This window comes from Rhodnius prolixus, unplaced genomic scaffold, assembly GCF_049639745.1.
Source record: "Rhodnius prolixus isolate KJV_2025 unplaced genomic scaffold, Rpr scaffold_8, whole genome shotgun sequence".
NCBI lineage: Eukaryota > Metazoa > Arthropoda > Insecta > Hemiptera > Reduviidae > Rhodnius > Rhodnius prolixus.
Genome location: NW_027411593.1, coordinates 18,508,955 through 18,536,430, shown reverse-complemented (window position 1 = coordinate 18,536,430; position 27,476 = coordinate 18,508,955). Strand labels below are relative to the sequence as shown.

Below are 27,476 nucleotides of genomic sequence, written 5' to 3'. Positions count from 1 at the left end.
GGCGCAGATTCCCCCTTGGTAACCCATTGTTTAGATTGTTCTTTGGTCTCAGGAGTGTAGTGATGTATCCATGTTTCATCCACAGTGACGAAACGACGCTTAAAGTCCTGCGGATTCTTCTGGAACAGCTGCAAACCGTCCTTGCAACACTTCACACGATTTCGTTTTTGGTCAAGCGTGAGCAATCGCGGCACCCATCTTGCGGATAGCTTTGTCATGTCCAAATGTTGATGCAAAATATTATGTACCCGTTCATTGGAGATGCCCACAGCACTAGCAATCTCTCGCACCTTCACTCTTCTGACATCCATCACCATATCATGGATTTTATCAATGATTTCTGGAGTAGTAACCTCAACAGGGCGTCCAGAACGTTCAGTGTCACTTGTGCCCATATGGCCACTCCGAAAATTTTGAAACCACTTATAAACTGTTCTAATCGAAGGTGCAGAGTCACCATAATGTTTATCAAGCTTCTCTTTAGTCTCCTCAGGCGTTTTGCCTTTCATAAAGTAGTGTTTAATCAACACACGAAATTCTTTTTCGTCCATTTTTTGAAAATCACTCGACTTCCTCGATTCAAACGAATGCCAAACACAAAGAAATAGACCGATCTGGCTGAAACTTGGTGTGTGTTCTTCCAAGAGATGCTACTAACTAAACATAACCTCGATACGCGCCAGTGGTGGTATCTCTCTGACTTTGCACGAACTTTTCAAACGACCCTCGTAAATTAGAGTCAAAACTAGTTGAGTGGATTTTCTGAAGTTTTGTGACTCTATTATTGTTTTGTAGGAAATTTCTAACTTCTCTAAATAATGGATTCATTTAAACAAAATTCCTTTATTTTAGTTTTTATTTTTAAATAAAAACGGATCAATTTCCAATTTACAGAAACAACAATAAAATAACATACAAATAGTTCTCAGTCTATAATTTAGGTTTATAATTAGGCTTTAGCATTTTATTATACGTTTTAGAGGTTATTATACAAATTTATACAATACAAATAGCTCAAAGAAATGGTTGACATCTGGCTTTATTTAGAAAATTGTGTATATCAGCGCCAAAGAAATCTAAGTTAAAATGGTTGGCTGTCCGCATCATACGAAAGATAGGGGAGTAAAAAAATGTAATTATGTTTGCAGTACGGTACATTGAATGGAGAAGAATGTCGTGTAGTACGGGATGAGATACTCGCATTAAAAGAAATTAGAGAAAGAAGGTAAGGACAGTCTATTTGAGAGCGGAGAAGTTTGCAGAGGAAAGAGAGATAATAATGAAACTTTACTTCATTGATAGAAATTTGATAGTAATTTTACTGGACTTATTTCTAGATAACTTGTCCATTAGGCTCAATAAGCAAATCTAGTTTTATTAGAGTTAAAAACTAGTAACTTTTTCAGCTATTAACTTGTTAAGTAGATTGTTGATTTGAGGCATAAAAGCTAAAGATTCAGTTCGAATTTCTACAGCATTTCAGCCTCTTTTTGGCTTTGACTATACCTGTTGTCTTTTAGTTTTCTTCATCTATAAGTACTAAAAGATAAGATAAATTTCAACAATCATTAAAAAAATGAATATACTCGTATTACTGCTGAATAAAGTACTGAGCTGGTTTTTTAAAACAAGATAAAAATAATACTGCTACTCAGTCATGTTCAAGGTCCATTAAGGTGATTAATTTGAATAGACTATTCTCTTCTCTCTCTTACTTTAAAGTTTTGACATTCTCATTTAAGTGTAATTTACCTCTTGACTAACCAGGAAGATCCTCGTATGATGTATTTATAGAGTTTAGTAAATGTTATTCAATGTTGAATATTATTAAGCATCATTTAAACAGAATATAGACATAAATACCTGTCAGAGTACCAGCTACATGATTTCGTCATTAATATCTTGTAATATAAAATAATTAAACACAATTAGATGTTTGAAGAATGTTTCCCAGTGAATTGAAAGTGAATTGGGTCTTTCTTATATAAGTAAAGGTTTAATTCTAATATTACCGCTTTGTATATATTAGTTACATATTAAAATAATGGTAGGAAGTGATAAGTAAAGCTTTACAGGCAGAATCTCACGCAAATTGCTGATTATTTTGTTATTTCTCAAAGTTTTTTTGGATCTAAAATTTATATTGAATTGTAATAAAACAAAATTGAGGAACGAGGTACTTTGAATATTTGTAGCGTTTGAGGAAGAAGGTAAGGAGAGAAACCAAATTAAATTAGAATTAACTTAAAAGGTTAATTTGAGTAGAAGAGAGAATAAATATACTTAATGCATAAATAATAAGTGAAGTAATGAAAGCGCTCTAAAGGTCAACAAAAGAGTTCTTTTGAAAATAGAAAATACTTCTTACTTCACTGAAAATGTAAGCCAGATGTTAAGCCAGTAGCTAAAACAACGCAAAAGTTACCTATGAAACTTAGGGGCAGGCCTGCATAACTATATAAAAAATATTGTCAATGAAACTATAGTCGCACGAGAAATATGCATGCCTTGAAAACGGGTAGGGAGATGCCCATAACTGGAAGAAAAAACCAAGAAAACTTCAAATCATAATAGATTGAAGATAAATGGAGAGGAGATGGTCGCGTGGCAATCGACTTTTTAATCTACAAAAAGGATTGTTTGAGATAAAGAATCAATCATTTAGCGGGGTTAGGATGGATGGGCGTGGAGTTTTCTTTTTAATAAGTTGTACAAAATAAACTTTTAGGATAGACTGTATGTACAAAGATTGGCCACAAGGAGGATGATTGGAGGAAGAGGGCGTGTCAGAGGTCGTAGGTTTTACTTTTAGTGATTTTTTACTTTTTATTCTCCACCTGATAAGTGAGTCTTTCAAAATGTTAATAACAACATATAAGAGACTTGTTGCTAGTATACATAACAAAAAGTTTGGAGCAATAATGCTGGCATCATCGTCAGCGTAGTAGTGAAGAACTTTCTGGATGAGAGAGCATGCGTACGAAATGAATTAGTCAAGAATCGAAATGTCAACCTGAATCAAAACAACTAACAAGGTAATAGATGTCATTGGCGATCTAGGCCAATCTAGGCAATCTAGGTTAGTTGGCCTCATGAATACGAGATGTGGCTATTAAATAACGAGACTGATGCTGCTACAGAAGAACTATGCATGCGCCAAATCTTAACGACCGACAGCTGTGCAGGTAAAGCCTTCTCTTTCGATTGCAGCGTCTGACCGGAACCGTCGTTTGTGTAAGAGGTGTTAGTTTCGTTTTGCCGAAAACATGATACTACACATGTAGTAGAGCAACAAATTGTAGTGAAATTTCACATGAAACTTGGTAAAACCGCTATTGAAACTTATCTTTTATTAAAAGAAGTTTATGGCGATGAATGTTAATCACGTGCGCGAGTTTTGAGTGGTTCAAGCGTTTCCAAGATGGCCGAGAATACGTCGGAGATGATGACCGCCCGGGTCGTCCTTCCACGTCCAAAACGGATGAAAATATCGATTATAATTAATCAACATTACTACCGTGAGGTACTTGCTTAACTCCGTGAAAGAGTAAAGAAAAAACGATCCGATTTGTGGAAGAACAAGTCATGGGTCCTCCAACAAGACAATGCGCCGGCTCACACTTCTTTGTCTGTCAAGACGTTTCTAGCCAAGTACAACATCCCAGTTTTAGGGCCATCCGCCTTATTCGTCTGACCTGGCCCCATGTCACTTTTATCTGTTTCCCCAAAGTAAAATCTGCATTAAAAGGAACATGATTTCAGTCCGTTGAAGCTGTGAAAGAAAACGCAACATGCAGGAACTCACAGAAAAAGACTTCCAGCACTGTTTCGAACAATAGTAAATTCGCATGGAGCGTTGTAGGGATAGGGGATAGGTGTATATTGAAGGTGATAATAACTAAATATGTATAAATTTAAAATAAAATTGAACCCATTACTGCAAAACATTTTAGCCGAAAATACATCCTAATCTCTCAACTATTGTAGCATTTGGCCGTAATATTAAACGAAAAATAAAATGATTAGATTAACCTTACGTTTTTTGTAACTATAAAAAAATTAACCTCTATATAAAGAAATAAAATTGTTTTCTCACACAATTAGGAATAATTAACAGGTGGCTGTTACATGTGTAAGGTGTAACTTCCTACATATTTTTTGAATTAGCCGACAGAGGCTCGCAGCTGCGAATTCGTTCGCCAAAATTACTGACACTTTAAATAGTATTTACTTTAAACTGATTGGGCCACGTGCAATGACCGAATGAGTTCGACACGTGTGACCTTGTACACGCTGAAGTATATTAACTAACAGTCACAGACTTAGCTAACTACAACTTGTTCACTAGCCGCCCATATCCTGTTATTTTATGTTAACAGGTGATTTAGCGGCCCCCAATTATTTTGTATTAAAAGAAAAAAACCATCAACTTTGATCAGTGTCGGCTACTTGTACTTCTGAGATGTCTTTAGCGAACATTGTTCATTACGAGTCGTATTTTAAATGAATTAGAAAATTCTTTGTTTTTTCTTTTATAATTAATAAAAACTTTATTTATTTAAAATCATTAAACATAATCGAGCCATAAAAGAACAAATATATTTAGACTAAAGATATAGATCTAAAAATATACAATTAGTGGACCAAATTTGATGAAAATCGGCGTACCTTTTTCAAAGAAAACCTTGAAAAACATTTTTTGGTTTATATTATTCATGTGCGGTTAAAAAAGTATTTAAGTAGAGTTTTACTTTTTGTAAAGTAAAAATAAGGATAAATTTACTTTGATTGGCTCAAGTCCTCCATGTTGTCATGTTAATATGGCTGATTGCATTTCAGTGGAAGCTTGTTTCTCATGCATTATTGAATAAACATGTAATTGAAGAGGTAATTGGAAGTTAAATGTCGTGAATTATCCAATCTGTGCAATAATTACATGGTAACCTAATGGCGGAATCACTCTGAATTCAACAACATAGGCTATCCAGTGGCCTTGAACGTGATATCACATCCTAGAGCAGTCAATTAAACAAAAAGTGCATCCACTTCTTTCCTCATAAACTGTACGCGCGTAACTCAAAATCGAAAATCTGCTAAGCGGTAACAATAGATTCTCTTCGAAGTAGAGAAAAAATAAGTAAAAACTCAAATTAAGTAAAATTTTATGAGAAGGTCATTATGCTAATTAGATTTTTTATTATTCGGAGTTTTTTCTTAAATTCCGTGATAACGAGTTTCTTTTCATTTTGAGTAATGATTACAAAAATGCAAATACTTACGTTTGTAAAGCTTTTCCCGGTTTGAAAATTTATTCAGATGTTCTACCGAGGAGATTTGAGTAGATTTCCTAAGTGTCTAGTATAATATACGGTCTTATCTCTTGTGCACTGTTTTGGAGTGTTAAAAGTTGAGTTTTTAAGTAGATTCCTCAACTGAAAGCTCTCAAATTTTAACATTTTTGCTAAGAAAATTCATTTTGGAACAGTTCTCAGTGACAGGCTTTCCCTCTAAGTTTACAGTTTTTAGTGTGTTTTTTGAGTTTGAAGAGTTAGAACCTTGACAAAGGTTTAGATTGTGTTTTTTAAGATAATATTCAAAAAATAAAGTTTTATTGGGGAAATATAAATAGCTTAAAAAATAAACTTTTCTATACTACTGCTATGGAAAGAATTTATTAATTAACCCAGTTCTTGATCGATGTTGATCCTTTTTTAATTAATTGAAGTCATTAAAAAAATAAATAAAAGTGTTATTCACAAAGTGTCCCTCAGAACTTCAATTGGTTGCCGTCCATTTCAGGGAAGTAATGGATCGTTCGTCTTCCTTTACTTCCGACAGTAAAAATCCATGGCCGTATAAACGCATTCAATGTGGCACGCCTCTCCATTTTTTTTTTAACAAACTAAGCAATAAATTTATTTTTTTTCCACATTACAATCTAAAACGAGTTAATCTGTGTAGCCCTCTTGAATGATTCAACCTTGTTCGGTCCAGTTTTTAATCTTATTTCCTACTTAATAGTTCCGTTTCCTGTAAAAAAATATGTGACCATATTATATTTCCTCCATGTTGTTTTTAATTTTAATTACTCTTAACTAGGTTAGAAAATTAATGCGATAATGTTGAATTTTTGACTTAAATTTTTCATTCTCCTTAACCAATTTTGAGGTCCTCTCAAAAAAGTGATTGCGAAAAAGTAGTTTTTTTTTTTTTTAAGAAAAGGGGATTATGAGGCTTTGCAGGGATTGCCTCTAATCGCTCTTGATCGTCACGTCTTTTATGTAGCTACTACTAAAAACTGCTGATTTTCATCTACGAGGGTCGTTTGAAAAGTCCGCGCAAAAAAAAAAACTACTTAATTTTTTGGGGTAAACCTTTTATATTTTTCAACATACTCTCCTTTTAGGCTTATACACTTCGTCCAACGCTGCTCTAGTTTGTTGATCCCTTCCGAATAATAGGATTTGTCCAAGTCTGAAAAATAGCCATTCGTTTCTGCAATCACCTCCTCGTTTGAATAAAATCTTTTTCCCGCCAGCCATTTCTTCATATTGGGGAACAAATAGTAGTCCGAGGGAGCCAAGTCTGGAGAATAGGGGGGATGTGAAACGAGTTGGAACCATATTTCCATTAATTTTGCGACCACAACTGCTGAGGTGTGAGCTGGTGCGTTGTCGTGATGGAAAAGGACTTTTTTGTGGGCCAATCGTGGGCGTTTTTCTTGCAGCTCGGTTTTCAAACGGTCCAATAACGATGAATAATATGCACCTGTAATAGTTTTACCCTTTTCCAGATAGTCGATGAGGATTATTCCTTGCGAATCCCAAAAGACAGTCGCCATAATCTTTCCGGCCGAAGGAACGGTCTTCGCCTTTTTTGGCGCAGATTCCCCCTTGGTAACCCATTGTTTAGATTGTTCTTTGGTCTCAGAAGTGTAGTGATGTATCCATGTTTCATCCACAGTGACGAAACGACGCTTAAAGTCCTGCAGATTCTTCTGGAACAGCTGCAAACCGTCCTTGCAACACTTCACACGATTTCGTTTTTGGTCAAGCGTGAGCAATCGCGGCACCCATCTTGCGGATAGCTTTGTCATGTCCAATTGTTGATGCAAAATATTATGTACCCGTTCATTCGAGATGCCCACAGCACTAGCAATCTCTCGCACCTTCACTCTTCTGTCATCCATCACCATATCATGGATTTTATCAATGATTTCTGGAGTAGTAACCTCAACAGGGCGTCCAGAACGTTCAGCGTCACTTGTACCCATATGGTCACTCCGAAAATTTTGAAACCACTTATAAACTGTTCTAATCGAAGGTGCAGAGTCACCATAACGTTTATCAAGCTTCTCTTTAGTCTCCTGAGGCGTTTTGCCTTTCATAAAGTAGTGTTTAATCAACACACGAAATTCTTTTTCGTCCATTTTTTGAAAATCACTCGATTTCCTCGATTCAAACGAATGTCAAACACAAAGAAATAGACCGATCTGGCTGAAACTTGGTGTGTGTTCTTCCAAGAGATGCTACTAACTAAACATAACCTCGATACGCGACAGTGGTGCTATCTCTCTGACTTTGCACGGACTTTTCAAACGACCCTCGTACCAAAGCCGAATTAAAAGCCAATGTTTTTTGATGGTAGATAATTCTAATCTTCGTTCTGATGTCCTCATTATCGATCAGGTTTGATATAATCAAATTTATCGACGTATTTTTTTTTTTAAATATATTTTATTTATCCTTTTATTGAAATTTACACCTGTACCTACAGGGTACAATAGGTAAATGAGATAAGTGTATATAAATAACGTGGCAGACGTGAATGACGATCATCCAGTTATGGCCGCCATTAGTCACCCAGTTGGTCACGGGGCCAACGGCGCCTCAGCAGTCTTCGAAGATTGGAGGAGTTGAAGTCAAGTTTGCAGCTAAAGGGTTGGGATGAAATTAGAGTTTTTGGAGAAAATTTTTATATCTGATTTTGGCAAGTTCGGAGATGAGTGGAATTTGGAGATCTGTATGTATTGTGTGGTTGCTAACATAGAATGGAGCGTCTACTATTTTGGATTGGTGTGTTTGCAGTCTATTGATGTTTGATTTTTTAGTTGTTCCGGTAAAGTTCCGAGTCCGTAAGTCCCATATTGGTGTGAGAAGAGCTGTAAAGAGTCGTTGTTTGTTCTGTAGTGAGAGTTTTGAGCGTTTATCAAGTAGTCTGGCTAGAAGTTTGTATCGTATGTTTAGATCGGTACGTTTAAGTCTCGTTTGGGGGTTCCAGGTAGGTCTCTTGTCTAGGTACATTCCAAGGACCGCACATGGTCGGCTGGTGGGATAGGTGTATGATGTAAGAAGACAGGTGGCGGAGTTTGACGTTTGAGTGTGAAGACTATGTATTTAGATTTAGTTGGGTTAATTTTTATACGCCAGTTTTCTAACCAAGGTTCTATTGAGTGAAGGTGGGACTGTAGTGAGCGTACTGCGTGGATAGGGTCAGATTGTGTGTGGAGAGAATGGCAGTGTCGTCAGCGAAGGTGTAAATAGAGGTATTAAGGTTAGAAGGTAAGTCGGCAGTGTAGATTGTGTAAAGAAGAGGAGCTAAGACACTTCCCTGTGGTACATCAGCAAGTACAGGATAGATGGAAGAGTGTGTAGTGCCTTGAAGAACTTGGAAAGAATCTGTCAGAGAGATAAGAGCCTGAGTATGAGGTAATAAGTGCTAGGAAGGATGTGTTTTAGTTTCCACAGTAGACCTTCGTGCCAGACTCGGTCAAAGGCTTGCGATACATCGAGGAATATTCCAGCGCAGTATTGTTTTCGTTCGAGTGAAGAAGCGATGGTCTACAACACGATGGATCGTCGAGTGGCAGCTTCTGAAACCAAACTGATGGATGGATTAACGTAATTAAATTTACAAATCAATCAATTTACAATATTTTTCTTTCTATTTTTTCAAACACAAGCAATACTATATTATTCTTCTTGGCATTTTCGTCAGATTAGGTAAATTGGAAATTTCCACATTGCATTGCTAATTTTCTATTTTCTCTCAAATATTTCACATTTCACCTTCATTTGCAAACTTTTATGCACTTTTTTTACTGTACAGTAAAATATTTCTGATAGACAACTGGAAGGACGTGAAATTTGCAATTTTTTTAAGCAAAAAATTGAGAGAACTAAAACAATTGGCACCCTACGGTCAATTTACTAATCAAATATTTTCCACCCTTTTCTATTTATTTATTTTTTATGATCATTCAGGATTACTTCACTATCAGAAATCCTTGGTTATAACCTTTGATCTGTTGGTGACCTTGAAATGCATTGACCTTTATAGATACAAACGGTACAATTATCGATAAAACTAGCGACTTTCTCCGTTTTGTAATTTTTTTTTTGCATGTTTTATGGATTGCAATTTTAAGGAATTTCATCTGCAACTAATCCAAAGCTTAGGTCCAGTTTTTATAATTTTTCGGTTTATTGCTGCACTGCGACTTTATTTAAAGTGAAATTCACTCCAAATTTAAAGATTTGTTATGGCTTAAGTGACCATTCGTCCCGGAATTTCCGGGACAGTTTCGGGTTAAAGGTTAATGTCCCGTATTATGTCCCAGAAAATGCCCCGTATTAGATAATTCATCATATCATGTACGTATTATATTTATATTTTTTGTATTCCTATTTATATTTATCAATGTTTATCAAAAAGAATATATTTAACGATTGTTGCAACAAGCAAATATGGTACCTGATAAAACAAATACGTGAAAATCACGAGTGGAGAAGGCCAGTGGTGCCACTCCAGTAACGTGCTTTGCTATACTGCTCTCACGATAAGAGAAGATCACGAGGCCATCTTCTCTTCAATCTCCTTAGAGGATTACCTGGTAATGTGGAGGAAGATAGGTGTTCTATGAGAGGCTTAGGATGAGCTGCTGTAGAGGAATGAAATTTGAGAAAAAGAGTGTTAGCAAGATCTGTAATGAAAGGGATTTTGAGGTCATTATGGATAGTGCGGTTAGTTACATAGAACGGAGCGTTAAGAAGTTTTCGAAGTATTTTTGACTGTAATGCCTGGAGGCGTAGTGAGTTGGAACGCTTAGTCGATCCCCATACTTCGATGCCGTATGACCAAATGGGTCGCAGTAGCAGCAGGTATAAGAGTCTTTTGTTATGCAGGTTAAGTTTAGATATTAAGTAAACATAATAACTGCGCTGGTGCTGCGGGCTATATCCCCTCACTAAACCACTCGTTTCAGTACAAATTAAATGAAAATGTATCTGTGTTCACAGCTGAATTGGTGGCTATCCTTATGGCTTTGCAATACATATTAACAATGGATAATACAAATTTCACGATACTAAGCGACTGTAAAAGCGCTTTAATTAAACTAAGTAGTATATCGGTATCTTCCACTAACAGCCATTTAATAGTTCATATAATGGAAACCTTAAATAACGCCAAATCATTGGGGAAATTGATAAATTTTGGATGGATAAAGGGACACTCTGGGATAGTATATAATGAGAGAGTAGACCAGCTGGCCAAGGATGCCGCTACCAATGGAGAACTCTTAACAATAAAAATTCCATTCCAAGATTTCACCTCAACTATTAGATCTTCCATAACAGAAATATGGCAAAAACAGTATAACAATAACAAAGAGAAAGGAAGATTCTATAAACTTTTATTCCCCAAGTTAAAGAGACGCCCGTGGTTTGCTAAAATGTCAGTTAGTAAATCAACAGTGACCAGTATATGCAGAATACGAAGCAATCACCTTATATGTAGAGCCTACTTGAATAAGTTAAAAATAGTTAACTCTCCGCTATGTCCCAGATGTGGGGTTTGGGAAGATCTAGAACATGCGATGATGATATGCCCGTACTATGGAACTGCAAGAGACCCTCTCTTTAATATAATAACTAAACATGAAACATGTCCCTTCAATTATAATACAATCATTTTAAGCAAGAACATAGAGGTATTAGAAGCAATAGTCACTTTTTATATGAATTATAAAAACGAGTTTTATATACAATAATAATACTAATAATTAAAACTTCCCTAAAAATCTTACTAACGTAAATGGCTATATAGTGTGTAAGTTAATGCCAAAAAAAAAAAAAAAAGTTTAGATCGTTTGTCAAGTAGTCTGGCGAGAAGTTTGTAGCGTTGGTTAGTTTTTTGTCTTTTCAGTCTAGTATGGGGATTCCTTGTCAACCGTTTGTCTAGGAGGTAGGATTTTCTGTCTGAGAGTAAATACTATAAACTTTGACTTCGTAACGTTGGTTTTGATTCTCCATTTGAAAAGCCAGTCCTGTAAGAGGTTACTATTTAAGTGTATAAAATAAGAAATGAATATTTTTTAAATTTTCTTTTTTAAAAAACATTTTAAAGGGGGAAAAAAATTACACGTACACGTTTTTACTTGGGATTTGCATAAAATGAACGCTTTTTGTTCCGCATTACGTTACGCTATAAATGTTCACCCTAATTATGGCTTCCTTAAGGGTCTGTAATAGTTATAGCTTTTAAGCCTCACATAAGTTACAATGATGAATTAGTTGGGTGTTTATGTGTGAAATTAAGTGCTTGAGATTGCCTAGGGTTTAGCTAAGAAGTTGTACACATCTCTGCGCCCTAAGTGAATGTTGGAGGTGAAAGTAATGAGTATAGTTTTTGGTTAACTATAAGGATGCCAAGATTTTTCCTAAAAATCCGTCTTGAAATCTGAAGCGGTGCTGGACCCACGATTTTCCGGGCGCTGGATGTCAGAAAGGAGTGTTCATTTTTGGAAAGACTCGTAACTGGGGATGACTCCTCTCATGTGCCTATTACCACCTTATTTACATCTTGGAGGTCTTTATTGCTTGGCACTTGTAAACTCCCTAATAATAATAAAGAAGGGATTAGCTATGCGGTTAGCATACTGGACTCCCACGCGGAGGTCCCGGGTTTGAATCCAGTTGCTGACCCTTAGATTTTCTCTTCCTAGGAGCTTCTTACAGCTTACTGTCCGGTGATGGAGAAGAACATTGTCCTGAGGTCGGCAGTGCACTGAAAAAATCTCCAGGCGCCAATAACCTTAGATATTGACGCGCCTTAAATCATTAAAAAATAATAATAATAATAGGGAAGGGATTAGCTATGCGGTTAGCGTATTGGATTCCCACGCGGAGATCTCGGGTTCGAATCAAGCTGCTGGCCCTAGATTTTCTATTCCTCACTCACAGTTCACTGTCTAGTAAAGAGAGAACACTGTCCGGAGGCCGGCAGTGCGCTAAAACAAGCTCCGGGCACCAATAACCTCAGTTTAAAAAAATAAAAAATAATAAAATGGCTGACAGCTACGTACTCCTTAGGATTATGAACTTCTTTCACAGATCCAGATCTATTAACGATCCTTAACGCATCTATTTTATTTATTTTTTTATTTCTTACAAGCTGACACAAAATTCTACAATAGTTTGGATTTAGAAATACTGTTTTCCTACCAATATTTGCATTAATTAATAATATTGACAAATAACCTAAACCACATTATACACAGTGAATGTTAACACTGCCATGATTGTTCATGGGCCTAACTCCCAAAATATAACGAGGTAGTTAGTTAAACTGCATCTAATTAGTAATATAGATTACACGTTAGGTACATGGCCAGGGAGATGTAGAATGTAGCCGGCAGCACACTTCAAAGCCAATCCCCACTGTGTACATCCATATCTACATGTTGCCCTCAAGCTTCCAAGTTTAGTGCTAATACCAAACTCTGTTTTATTGTTATTAGTGAGAGTTTATTGCAAAATTACATCTATATTCAACTTTATTCAGTTCAATAAAATTTGATATGTGTGAAGAGATCATAAAATTTAAGTTGAATAATTCCAACGCTGGATTAGAGATTGTATCATTTTGTATTTACCAAGTTCAACGCTGGCTTTTAGTATTTTCAATTTATAGCAACATGTATATTTAAATTAATTTTTACTTATAGGCGCCAGCTGCAAGAGGCGAGACCTGTAAAGCTAATATGTATTGTGGTGCTGGGTACGATTCTCGGTCTTAGGACTTGGATTTTATTTCATTGTTAATAAAAGAAATTTACAGTAAAGTATGTTTGCTAGTCGTTTCCGTCCACTACACCTAACAGGGTGGTTAGACGTAAAGGCCAACTGAAAAAATAGGCATTACTTTACTTTAAATTAAACTATATTTTAACAGCATCAAATTTTATTTGTTTTGTAATTGTGTTTGTAGTAGATTTCGGCGATGATTATAATTACAAAATTTCAGCAGATATTAGTCTATAACTCAAAAGATTTTATTCATTGGTGCATTGTGATTCTGTTCCCATAGACACTAAAACCAAAACGGCTAACAGTAACATCCTCTTGAAATGCCTAGTGGATCAACTCTTTCTTCTTTAAGGATCTAGGGTACATACCAGTTGTTTTGAAACATGATTTCTCAGGCATTGACTTGCTAGCAATATCATGCTGCCAACTAGCGTTTGAAACGGTGGCAAAGAGGTTGCCATATCCTCCAGTCTGACCAGGAACTCTAGGTTAACCAACTCCTGTACAGAAAAGTGGCTTACAGTGACAATCCTCAAGTAGTTATTTATAAGGTCCTCGATTCTCATAATAACTTTCACAAATCTGAATCAAAGCAGTCTGGATCAGCTACCCGCGAAAGCAACAGAGAATGGGATGATCTTGAATGACACAAGCAGGTCCTAAGTAAATTTCCTTGCCAGCTTAAAAGCCCTAAGGGCTGTTAGTGTTTGGGAAGTCGCCCGATAGAACAGAAGCGAGGTCTCCGTTTTTAGAATCAGTTCATCGCCTCACCAATCTAAAATGTTTGACAACCTCTTTAGAGTTTTGCACATCAACCGAAAATTAGGAAGCTTTTCACAGACTAGAAAACCTATTTTCGCTAAAAATATTAGCACTACCTTTTTATGACGCAATCAAGGTCGTCACGAAAATGGGCGGTAAATCAGGAAATAGCTTATACCTATTCACAATTCCAGCGAAATTCAGTATTAACATAATAAATAAATTTACAAATAGTTTATTATAAAATTGCAGTAAAAGAAATGCTCAGCTGAATTCTTTCATGTTGAAACTACCAATTCACATCCAACCGCCGCTTAAACCACCAGCGGTCATCATAGGTCGTTCCATTACCTAGTTAGTAGCCTTGAATTTCATTTTGAACCATTTTTATTCAATAGTTAATCTGTTAGGGTGTTAAGGATTTAGATATATTAGCCTGTTTGAATTTGTTAAGCTACTTTTTTATCTGCTGCAAGCCCTCTATATATTGCCTTCTTCAGGGCGTGTAGGCGCACAGTTATCTGTAACTCAACCAACCCGCATAGCCATGCCCTGAAGAGGACAATATATTTGTCGAAACGTTGGCAAAAAGACGAGTTGTTTTTTGTTTGACCGATTCCTCGCCAATCTTTAATCCTTACTATTTAATTAATTTGAATTTTTCTCTCGCTGCTTAATATTTATTCATATTTATCTAAAAGGAAAATGAACCTCTAATTATGCTATATATCCTCCGAAAACTATTAAATATTTATTTTTTTTGTGTTCAGTTTGATTTACATAAACTGCTTTATGTAACTTATTAAGATTAATTAATTCACTTGGAGAATGGCCAACGTTATGATTAGAACGTAACCTGCATTGGTCACGTGCTCATTAAATAAAACTTTTGGTTCTATAGATTGCCTTTTAGCAATTATGTGGTTTGTCAGACTGTGCTATGTTGGCGGCCCTTCCGGTTTGCGAATCTAATCGTACAACTCCCTCCCCATTACCCTCTCTTTACCAGACAATCGCCAACAGCAGCAGCGTCACAGTTCCAGCTGGCCGATTTGTATCACTAGGACATAGCTTCCAAGTCTAGGATTTTTGTTCCGATTGACTGAATGAAATGATGATCATTAGTAGCATCTATTTTGTAAAAAAAAAAAAAAGCCCTTGGCCACTTTAAATTGATTCATAATTCAGGAAATGTTCCGGACCTAATCAATAATGTACAATAATTAAGAAATCATTTATTAATTTTTCTTATAATTAGGTTAAATCTTTGAACAACCTAATTAACAGCAAAATTTTGCGAGTCAGACGCTAAACATAAATATTGTTATACGCGAACGTATTTAAATAAAAAAAACAACAAAATTAGCGTTAACAATGGACAAATCAAATTGTTATTATTATTACTCTTCATTATACTTTGATTAACTTTTAAGCCTTGAAGATTGACAATAATAGCCTTCAGGCCATCTGGAGTTCTCTTCATGAAATCATTGAGCTAAAAAATAAAAATAAAAAGCACTCCAGTTTCAACCAGAGCGAAGTTATTAATTTTTCTCCGGCAAAGAAAATTGAGTAAAGAACGACTAAAGCAATTTAAAGACGGATGGAACTAAGCCTTGAGTAAATGGTGGGTGTAAAAGAATTATTTTATTATAATTAAGGTCACATACTTATTATAAGCATCTTTTTTTTTAGTGCAAAAGATTGAGGCATTAAAATCTGAGACAATACAATGAAGCCTGGAAAGGGATATGCATTTACGTGATTTATTTTTATAAAGAAGGGTTAAACTGCAAGAAAAGTGACTGTACGAGTTGTGGCTATTAAATAACGAGACTATTGCCGTAAAACATTTTATTTTAAATTTATACATATTTAGTTATTATTACCTTCAATATACACCCCTCCTCTATCCCTTTTTCTGTGAGCTCCTGCATGACGCGTGCCGTTTTTTCTTTCACAGCTTCAACGGACTGAAATCGTGTTCCTTTTAATGCAGATTTGACTTTGGGGAACAGATAAAAGTCATATGGGGCCAGGTCAGGCGAATAAGGAGGATGGCCTAAAACTGGGATGTTGTACTTGCTAGAAACGTCTTTGACAGACAATGCAGTGTGAGCCGGCGAGTTGTCTTGTTGGAGAACCCATGACTTGTTCTTCCACAAATCGGATCGTTTTTTCCTTACTCTTTTACGGAGTTGAGCAAGTAGCTCACGGTAGTAATGTTGATTAATTATAATCATCTCCGACGTCTTCTCAGCCATCTTGGAAACGCTTGAACCATCAAAAACTCGCGCACGTGATAAATATTCATCGCCATAAACTTCTTTTAATAAAAGATAAGTTTCAGTACCGGTTTTACCCAGTTTCATATGAAATTTCACGACAATTCGTTGCTCTATTACATGTGCAGTATCATGTTTTCGGCAAAACGAAACTAACACTTCTTTCACAAACGACGATTCCGGTCAGACAGATTTCTCTACAAACACGTGAGGCGCTGCAATCGAAAGAGAAGACTTTACACTTCATAGCTGTCGGTCGTTAGGGTTTGGCGCATGCATAGTTCTTCTGTAGCAGCATCAGTCTCGTTATTTAATAGCCACACCTCGTATAACACGATTTTAAAAGAGGATTTATAAATAGAAATAAAATAAGTATATTTTTTTATTAACTTACTTAAAGTTCGATGAATTTCCTAATAGGTAATCTATCGCTAATCAGAACAGAACACGGCTGGTCGATTTAAATTACTTAGATATTTGTTTCATAAAAATGCCATAAATAAATAAAAAAAAATGCATTACTTCTGGTATTATTGAGTAAAATTATGTACGAATATCGTATATTTATTCATTCTTCTATCCGTTGGAGCGTGCTTTACGCAAATATAAATATTCAATAACATTTCGCTTACTGCGTTGAAAATATTTCTTCTTACGTAAATAAATTATTGGTCTTGTTATTTACTTCTTTATTTCATAATTTGGTTAATTAGAAGTTTTTTTAATTAATTAAAATTATGTACGAAGAGATTAATCTTAATTTTTAAGCTCTCAGAACCATTCACTGATAGAAAAAGTCAAAAAACTGGCCAGTACAGAGATTTATCCCTCAACTTCTTGGTGACTAATGCCCCTGAGAGTAAAATGGAATAACTAGTTCCTTAAGGATCACGAGGATCTTGCGTCTTTATTGGTCAACTCATTTACAAACCATTTTTATTCTAGCAGTTGTTGCAAAGTCTTAACAGTTTTTTATCTTCTATTTAACATTTAAGTCTTTCCATTTATAACGTACTAAACCAGCAATTTAGAAGCTCAGCTCACTAGGTACAAGAGGATCTTAATTTGTTACTTCTCCGGGAAAAATACAAAATATGTGTATATATTTCTTATTTTATAAAATAAATAATTACTTCAATCTTTGAAGTAATGTGTATATATAAAGCGAACGTGTTCATTGCACGGTCGGCACAAAGCTGCAATTAGGTGGAAGTGTTTCTTATGCGAAGGGACCACTAAAATGTGGAAAAACAGCTTTTCCGGAAATATAAAGAAGTCATATAAAGGGAAAAACAACAAGTCTCTTATTACAAGTAAATTTTTGAAAATAATTGCCCCTAAAAATACTTTTTCTGCTGAAAATTACCCTTCTCCTTGAAATCACACAGTTTTAAAACTCAATTTCACAAATCTGTAGCCAATGAAGTTCTTTCTTATTAAGCTGTAGGAAACAATGTTAAAGTAATTTTTATCTTTCGACTAATAATTCAAATACATTAAGATAAAAATTATAAACAAAAAATCACTAGGTTTCAAAATACAAAATTAATGATCTTGAAAACATCTAGTATACGCTGCTTTCAGATAGTTTAGATGGTCTATCAAAGTAATCAATCGTCATTCAGTTTAACCGAAATACTATTATAATGGTTGTAGCGATCGTGTTCCTTTCTTAAAAGCTTCCAAAACTTGTTTTTATTTTAAAAAAAAAAAGTAGATTGCGCAACTCAAAAGCCAACAACCTCTGGCACTTCTGGATATAACAAAAAAAGTGCCTTCCAATCTAATTTTTTCTTTTTAAAAACGTTTATTTTCAAACTAATACTATTACAAAAATTGTCAGTTATCTGTTTTATGAAAATGTAATGTTATTATAAAGATATTAACCCAGAATTAACGCTCTAATAATTAATAATAATTAGGACAATAGTAAAGTTAATTTGCTTCGTTGCATGATGAAAGAAAAAAAAAAAAGAACTGGTATAATATCTTTATATCTTTTTATATATATCTTTATCAAAGAAATATTATCACTGACGTAACCAAGATGAATGTTTAACATAAATGAGATGGACAACTTGGCTGAAGAAGTAGAAAACATTTTCATAAATGATCTTCAAATATTACCATGGAAACTAAAGAAAAGACAATGGCGTAAAGGTAGGCAGTAAGCTGGTTACAATTTATGATATCTGATTGAGGTTGAAGGAATATCGTGCAAAAAAATAAAATAAAAAATAAGCAAAAGTTTGAGAAAGACTGAAAAATAATGGCCTTGACAATGAGAGGGTTTTTGAGTTGGTAAGTATAGGCATTGACTTTGGTCTTTGGAGTTATTCCCTTAATCCATTGTTCCTTCAATTGGTAACCACTTTTTCTGGAAATTACCCGTATTTCATAACCTTAAAACACACAAAAAATATTCAATACTCACAAATCTTTCACTAAATGCAATAAGGTACCTCTTTCAGGGTGCAACTTCTCATTTTTTTGGGCAAAAACTACAGGCAAACTCTGGCTTTATACATTATACATTTTACTGACATTCGATGACCTACACTTAACATAGGGGAGTCACAGATCTGTTAAATCGCAGTTGATTTGGCTTTATTAGTCTTCTCTCTCTATGTAATCCATCTACAATTTATTTAAATTATCCTTCTTCTTTGGGACTCTTCTCTAAGTCTAACTGAAAAATTTACTGCATTTTGTGACTCCCCGATTAGGGCAAATATTCCAGCAATCGATCCCATTTACTGCTATTAACCTGTTTACAATAATTTTGTCTTTATTATCAAAGAATATATCCGTAACATCATCTTTGGCGAGATCTCCTAAGTATTGTGATATTGCCAAAAGAAGATTACCGCTCTGTGGACATGTTCTGACCAATTTAACTTATTTTCCATCTCTGTTTACTTAACTAAAACGTTTTGTCCCACATTGCAGAAGGTTTGGGTCTCATGATATTTCTATCAGAGTAAATAAAACTATCTGGATCTACCTGGAGTTGATAGATAGTCCCTGTTTTCTAAGGCAAATCATGTAACTTGTTGAGGTTATTTTAACATTAAATCTGAAATAGTACTCAGACAATCTCTTGTAATGGAATAACCCTTTTTTAAAAAAGACCATTTCTCGTACATAAAATCCGTGAGTTAAATATTAAACCAGTACAACCTTCCGACCCTTCGAGGAGAGTCATCAACCTTGAAGGCAAAACGATCTATCACTTTTTCTAGATATTTTCTTATTTTATTTAGGCGTCAATTTTATGGCACTTCATGTCATTTCACGTAGACTTTATGATTTTATCGTTTAGATCTAATTTAGACGGATTTAAATGTCCCATTTCTTGAGGCTAACTGCAGAAATGATACCAAAACAGAAAATCAGATCTGTGGATCTCTTTTCGGTTCAGAGAATTTCTATCTCTCTTTTACACTCAAAAGGACCTTTCATTAAAAACTTTTTCCTTTGTTAATTAAACTAGAAAATGCAAGCAAGATAAATTTTACGTTCTGTTTTAAATTATTTGGCCTATTATATTAGTACAAATTAACGTGTTAATCAACAAAAAAAATTAACTTTAAAGAAGAATGTAACAAACAGTGACACCTGTTAGTGTCAGAAAACTTAAAGTTAATTCATTCTGAGGAAATATTCTTGTTTTTTCTTTCTTTCTTTTTTAAAGTGAAGGGAATATGATTTTGTTTCTTTGCATGTACATATATTTGTTTTTTAATTTCGCATGATACATTTTTGAAATAAGAATTTTGTCCTTCATTTTTTTTTGTTTACTAATTATTCTTAGTTTTATTTCATGATTTAAAGGCACCTTTGTTTAATTATTTTTCAGATTTCATTAATTATTTAATATTTAAATATATTTTACAATTTTCTCAGGATTATTTATGGATTTTGTATTTATTTACTCTTTTTAATACGTTTATCTGGATATAAGATATATATAAATAGAACTTACATTTTAAGAATAATATTCTTTGATACTTAATTAACAGTATATGTTACAAATGAGATGCTAAAAAGGCAAATATACAAAATCTACTTTTTCAATAGGATAGAAGAGATAAGTAGAGGTGAAAATGTTTTAGCACCTTGACCACATTCTTCTGAAAATCCGATAATTTTAAATGCTGTCTGAAGTTGCCAGTATTTCTTCAAGATTTGGCAAATTTGCAACAATCATCCAATGACATACTTCTGCCATTAGTGTCATCAATGCTTACTATTTCTGGAATACTGTCTTTGATGCTAGTTATTTAAGAGAATTTCGCGAAGTAGTACTACGGGTATCACTCTGAACAACTTTTAAGTGTCATTGAATTCAGTTGAAGGCCTATGCTTTGTATCACAGTCTGAAATACATCTGTTTGACTGGACTACTATTTTTAGCCATTCTCAAGCATAACAAAAATTTCTGCTAATTTTGTTAAGGCGATATCGCACCCAACTGTCATCAGATATCATAACTTGTAGTTATTTTACTGCCTACCTCTTGGACCTGATGTGATACTCCATGTTTTACTGCATTCTTTAGTTTTTAAAACTTGATCACATTGGCCATCAATGATTCTATAGCTTTTGCCTTTTTGTTCCGCTTTGATATACGTCAACTTTTACGCAGTTTCCAAATGCAATAGGCAGTAAAGGTTCAAAAACAAATTCCTTAACTTTCAGCAGTAGGAGATAACATTCTTGGAGGGTCATAAGTCGCAAGACTTATGGAATAAGTAGTAGACGTTCGGCCAAGCTAGAAGAAACTAAGTTCGTGACATTCCCGCTAAAGTACTGTAGTACTAGTTTGGTATTTAATGATCCTTGCAACCTCTATTGAGGAGGACAAAATCTTCTAAAAAAATCTATCTTGCCTCTTTTGTCTATCAACCTAAATAATAAAACAATTCACTGGCAGACCCATCATTCACGCACTTCAAAATTGATTTTCACACCCGGTAGTTCTCATGCTAAATAAATATAACCGATTTATTTTTGTTTTATTTACTTATTTGGTGCCTTCAACTTTTGCTACATCGGCCTCTAGAGCTTTCTTTGGGCAATACATGTTTTCACTAACTATTCTCTTTCGTTACAGACAATGCTGAACGTTACATTTAAACGTAGATACTCCTAGAAAGAAAAACATTAAGAACAGCTGGCTGGATTTGAACCCATTAACACTCGTACTAAAGTTTAGTGCACTAACCAGTAAGCTAATTCATTTCCTCATATAAAAATGTTAAGAATATTCGTACACAGTCTGCATGAAGTATTATTTGTCATTATAAAATTTAAAAAACAAAAAGTACAGCCTAATATTCAAAACTCAATGAGCATTCTAAGCACGAACAAAAAATAAATTGTCAATAGGAAATATAATTTTATTTATAACAATAGAAGTTTCATTAAAGAAACTGGTTATGGCCGCCGAATATTTCGTATTAAACCTTGTATAATGTTGCAGTAATTTAGACAATTCTCTTTTTGTAACCGAATTCCATGCAAACGGAAAAGAGATCTTTTACTTCCTAGTAGAAGAAACTGTAATGGGCTAATATGATGGACTAGTTAAGACTGAACAATAGATAAAACTATCTGAAATATATGAGCAGCGTTTTATGTCTGCATTAGGTATGACGGTCATTGCTGTCAATTTAATGGGTAATTTGATGAAGTGAATCCTTGGAATTTAATTCATTTTTTTCTCTACATCTTTTGTTTGTTTCAACTACAAGAAAGGAAATTGTCGGAGCGTGTAATCAATAAAGCATAATTTCACTAACAGGAAACATATGGACATCAAAAAAAGAAATAAAACAAATCTTTAAGATAATCAAACTTGTAATTTGAAATAGTTTCATATTTTCTATAAAAGAAATCTTTCCCATGATTCGTTGGTTAACAATATTGATTATAACGAATAAAAGTGATGTATGTTAGCAACCTGTATCTGTTCAAGAAATTTGGTCGGTAGATGGATGTTAAGTTCGCCTGAAATAACAGATCTCACATTACTTTTTTAGCATTTCCAGCAAATAGTTGACTCACATTGCTGACAAAGTGCTCAAGCTCTTTAGAAAGAAATCGCTCCCCTGCTTGCCTTTACCACAGCGATCTGTGTGTTCAGAAAGCTGTAATGTCATCTAAGCGATAGAAAGATGAAGGTCTGAAGAAGGAAAAAGGCCAAAGCCAGCAGTCCAGGAGTGCAATGGGTGAATTACGATAGAAATTATCGTTTTGAAAGGAGAGTTTCTTCATGCAGTTATTTTCAATAATTGTATACAAAATAATAATTACCTTTATATCGCAAAATAATAGTTTGATGTTGGATAATTGAGCATAGCTACACGTGGCCAAGTGTATTCAGTAAATTGCTTCCTTCTACTTTCCTTTATTAATAATGTAAAAACCTTAAGTGCAGGTGTCATTGAATAGATTTTAATTTTCTGCGAACATTAAGCATAAAAATTAAATTCTTTAAATCTTGTCTGCTCCATGTACATATACCTCTTATTTAAGATTTTATTTTATTGTTTTCATTCATATAAACCAATCACTTCAAATCATATTTCATATTTAAAATACATTTCCCAAACAATTTATTTAAGAGAAGGTATGGAGTTTACTTTAAACTGCGGTTATAAATATTAAGTGTTTGCCTTGGTACATCGCACACAACCAGAAAAACCGAAAGAAGTAAGATTTGCAGCCATAAATGGATCTCATTAGAGTTCTTTGTTGTTTCATGATTTTTTAAAAAAATGTAGCAGTTCTAATAATTGGAGCGAAAATATATATGTACAAATTTAATGTAACTTTGATCTATCTTGCTTATAGCATTGAATGTTGTAAAACATATTTACTGAATTATACAAAAATTAAGACGAACTTTGTTGCCAGGTTTTTAGTGGAAAGTTGTTCGGAAAAAATCTATGGTTCCGAATAAGAATCAAGGAAAGATCTAATAATGCTGTCTATCTACCTATTATAACCTGAAAAAGGAGAGATAACGTTCTCTGAACGGCGACCACAGAAAAAATATTCAGTTGCTTACACCAAGGAGAGTAATTATGTCTTCAGCACGGCCATCTTTATATAAAAAAATAGTAATGTCTATTATTTCAAATGGGCTTTACATCCAACTACCTGATTTCTTCTGACTGTAGAATCTCATATTCAAAAAAATCAATAACATTCATTTTCTGTCACAGCTAGTGGAGTGTGGCACGGACCTAGCAGAAGCAGAAGACTTGACTAGCAAGAAAACACTTCTTAGTTTAATTTTTCTTTTATTTTTCGTATATTTAACGTTAACGTTTATAAACTTAGAGAGCTTTATTTCAACAAAAACATTATTTATTTTCACTTTTATGATGATTATTATCATTACTTTCATATTATCTTCATGATTATACATTGTTTAATTTGTAGATATTTACTGTTTTATTAACATTAGATAAGATTTTTATAATTGTTTTATATTAATACTTATATTTTACTTTTATTTTTTGAGATTGGAAAGATTATTTTGATCTGTAAATAAATGTAAATTTCTTTGTTGGTTTAAGGGCTGCCCCAGCATATTCAATGTTCCTTTCTTTATCTCTGCATCCTTCTCTGCTCCTTTTGTGCGTGCATTATATGTTCACTACTGCATTAAGCTTGCATATTTAATGCTATAAACCTGCAACAGACAGAGAAAAAGTTTAATTAGAAGACTCATTAAGTTATATCAAGTATTTTTTTGCCCTTGAAATCGTTATAGGAAATGATAGTTACATAAATAAATAGATTTTTACTTTCTATACCATCCTAACATCGTTAAAGATTTGATGGATTTATAAACCGCCTAACCAAGGACTATCATTTATTGTTGATTTACTTCCATGATGTTCAACTTCTTAACTTCTTACTGTGACCTACAACTTCTATAGTCTCATTTACTTCCTTTACTTAAGGCAAAATATAGTTATTACTTATGAATCTTATTAGAAAAATTTAAATAGGAAGAGTTGCAATCTTTTGTTAATTGCAAATTTATAAATTGCAAAAATATCGAAACTAATATATAATTTAGTTACTCTTCCAAGGTCTCCTCTATCAGTTAACTATGGTGCCGAACTAAAGCTGTCTTTTTTTTTTAAAAAAAAAAAGAATTCTTCATTGCACGATGTTATTTATTTATTTTTTAAGACTTCGAAAGGTCGTCAAGTACTTCAGAGATCTTTTAATTTATTTATTATATTGTACATTTATATTTTTTGTTTCTGTGAGAGACACAAATTCAGGGTCATAATGTAAAGGTTTTTTTTAAAAAAAGATTTAATTTAATTTAATACCTGAGGTTATTGGCGCTTGAAGCTTCTTTCAGAACATTGCCGGTCTCCGGACAGTGTGCTCTCGTTATAGACAACACTGTCCATCACCGGGCAGTAAAAAGCTCCTAAGGAGAGACAATCTAAGGCACCTGGATTCGAAGCTGGGACCTCCGCATGGGAATCAAATACAGCTAATCCCTTCCCATAATGTAAAAGTAAAAATGTATTGCAGTTAGTAAAATAAATTAAATTAATATAATTTCTAAATTTCCTTTTTAAAACACTTTAAATTTCGTAAATAGGAGCAGAAATATCTTTTTCAAAGTATTAATTGTATTTATCAAAATTATTCATATTGATTGCATTCTTATGAGATTTGCCATTTTTTCAAAGTGTACATATTCTTTCTAAGAATATGTAAGTGTGCAAACCGAGGTTTATAGAGGTATCATGTAGAGTTAAAATATAGTCCTACAAATTTTTATAAACTACTTCGGAAGGCATTTGAATATTATATTCGGATTCTCTGTCAACATAAAGAGGATCAGTTAGTGGAAGCGTAAGTAAGTTTAGTGTGAATTAAAAATTTGGAAGGCCATCACTATGTCCAAAGGTTTACGCTATCATTTCTTCTATGAATAACTTCGATTTTCCATTTGGAGACTTTATAAACCCACAGGGGCATAAGTACTTTACAGAAACGGGTTCCTTAAAAGGCAATGGGTTATGTGAAGTAAAACAAGGACTTAAATATATAATATAAATCTATTATCGACTATTGGATAGCAACAAGATTTTTTAGACTACTTTACATTTTAGACCAAAGATACATTATATATTCCTCGACCCGAGAGTTAGCTCGTTTTATATATATCTAAATTCTTTAAGCATCTTTGAAGTCAATCTTGGCCATCAACAACGTTTCAAGGGTTAATATCAAAACTATTCGCTTTGAAACGAATTGCATTAATTATAAAATAAATAACTATTGCTTCTAATCGGTTACAATTAATCAGTAAGTGTTTTTTAAGCACCAGCAAAATAGACCTATTATTGCTTAGAAAATAAATTATTTTTTAACCTTCCTAACCTTGACATTTTATTACAAATAAAATAAAAATGTAGATAATTAGCGGGCAAAATATCAACTCTAGACCATGTTGAATAATCGGGATAAAGTAATTTGCATTCTGGATTAATAAATTCGCCACTTGCTAATAAAATATGCGACAGATTAATTTGGAAAAATGCATTTAAACAAAAAAATTAATTCTAGATTTACGTAGACTTATTAATGACCAGTTTTGTCAGGTGCAGCCCCGATTACAAGCGGTTTAACTCTTTCCACGCTCTGTAAGTGGTTGTGAATATGAAGAGAGGCTATCTGCTTCAATCAAGCAAAATTGAGGGGAAGAGACTCACTAGATTTAAGGGTAAAGCTCCGACAGTACCACTGTCCACAAATTAATAAACCCATTAGGCCCTGGTTAAGCAAGTCTGCTGAGAGCTTCAGTTTCCCTCGACTATCTTCAGGCCTTGGTACTTCTCCAACTGGTCACACTGGTTTCTGTATACTTAGTCAAATATTTATTTTTCCGAGTTCATACGAGATTTACTTCTTGGAAAACTTTTCCTGTCTTTTCATTTTCCATAAACCCTGGGTATTTGGGTATTCAACGAGAGGTTAATATAAATAAGAACCCACTGAATCATAGAACTTACTTCATTAACAATAGTGACCCAATATTTCCTCTAACTGTGATGCAAATGACAATCATCCCCTTCTAAAGATTTTTCAAGCAAATCATCTGCATATTTCCCCAAAATACTGCTGCAGAGGCTGTTTCATGTCACGTTCTCGTTCAAGAATTCCATTGGTACTTTGCTATTATTATTGTGAGCTGACTTTGCCCGGCTTAGAGTACATTAAGATGGGGATATCTAAAAAAATGTAATGCTTATATAACTTTTTTTTTTTAATAACCAGCTCAAAAAATAAATCTTCAACATTTTTGTCTGAGTTCATCAAACTAATCTAAAAAGGTTTGGTTCATATATTTATATAAGCAGCAAAAAACAACTTGCTGAGAAAGGAAAAATATGATTTTACATTTTTGATAAACTGATTCATTCGCTAAAACATTTGGCTCAAGACTTGAAGAAATTTAATACGAAGCAAACTAATAAGTCTTGTACAGTCACTACAAAAAATTTAAATTGAATTTCATTTTAATTAAAAAAATTCTGTTTACCATTGAAAAGGAAACCTTATAGGTGGCCTTCAATGACTTTCTAAATTCAAACCTAAGTCCTTTAAGTACATAATTTATATTTTAGTGGAATTGAATAGTTTACAAGTAAAAATTGTAAGTACACTTACCTTAAGGTAGGGTTCAGAAATCTTAAGAACGTTTTTGGATACTTCCTTAACAATATACACTGAATGAAATCTACAAAAATAAAAAAATGAAATTAAGTAAGTTAGCAGTGAAAGTATTAAGTTAATAACTAACTATTAAATAGATCACATAACGAAATCAAATTTGATTGTAATATTTCACCTATGTATTTATTTAAGTTTTTTTTAAATTACTAAGAACCATAATCATTTAGGAGTAGCGTTCATTTTGAAATACATTATTATAACGTTATTATTAGTACGTGGTTACAATCATGTACAAAATACCACAAACTGTCAACTCAGTAAAATAATAATTGATCTCGACCAGTTACAATCAGACAATTGTAGACAACCTTGGGAACTTCACAATTTACACTCAGTTCGTTCTATTAAAGAATATGTTAAGGAAATTTAAAAATAAAATGTTTCAGTTTACCTTATTAACATTCTACCTTTAGATGGCATTTATTTATTTTTTGTTCAGATGATATTAATTAGTATTCAAGGAAGTTTCATTTTAAGGAAACAGAAGGTCTTCGGAACAAACTTGATCATATCAAGAGAATGTTTAAAAGTGAATACATATACATAACTTGGGTTC

General features: G+C 33.7%; 2 long non-coding RNA genes across 2 annotated transcripts; one reads left to right on the top strand and one right to left on the bottom strand.

The window, feature by feature from the left end:
- Positions 1–7,758: 7,758 nt before the first annotated feature.
- On the top strand, positions 7,759–23,505 carry LOC141450984 (uncharacterized). Its single transcript, XR_012456473.1, has 4 exons — positions 7,759–8,900; positions 21,252–21,364; positions 23,057–23,262; positions 23,368–23,505. It is a non-coding gene; the product is annotated as an uncharacterized lncRNA (long non-coding RNA).
- On the bottom strand, positions 22,759–27,194 carry LOC141450983 (uncharacterized). Its single transcript, XR_012456472.1, has 3 exons — positions 27,036–27,194; positions 26,855–26,924; positions 22,759–23,840 (listed from the first exon to the last, which is right to left on the bottom strand). It is a non-coding gene; the product is annotated as an uncharacterized lncRNA (long non-coding RNA).
- Between the last annotated feature and the right edge of the window lie 282 nt (positions 27,195–27,476).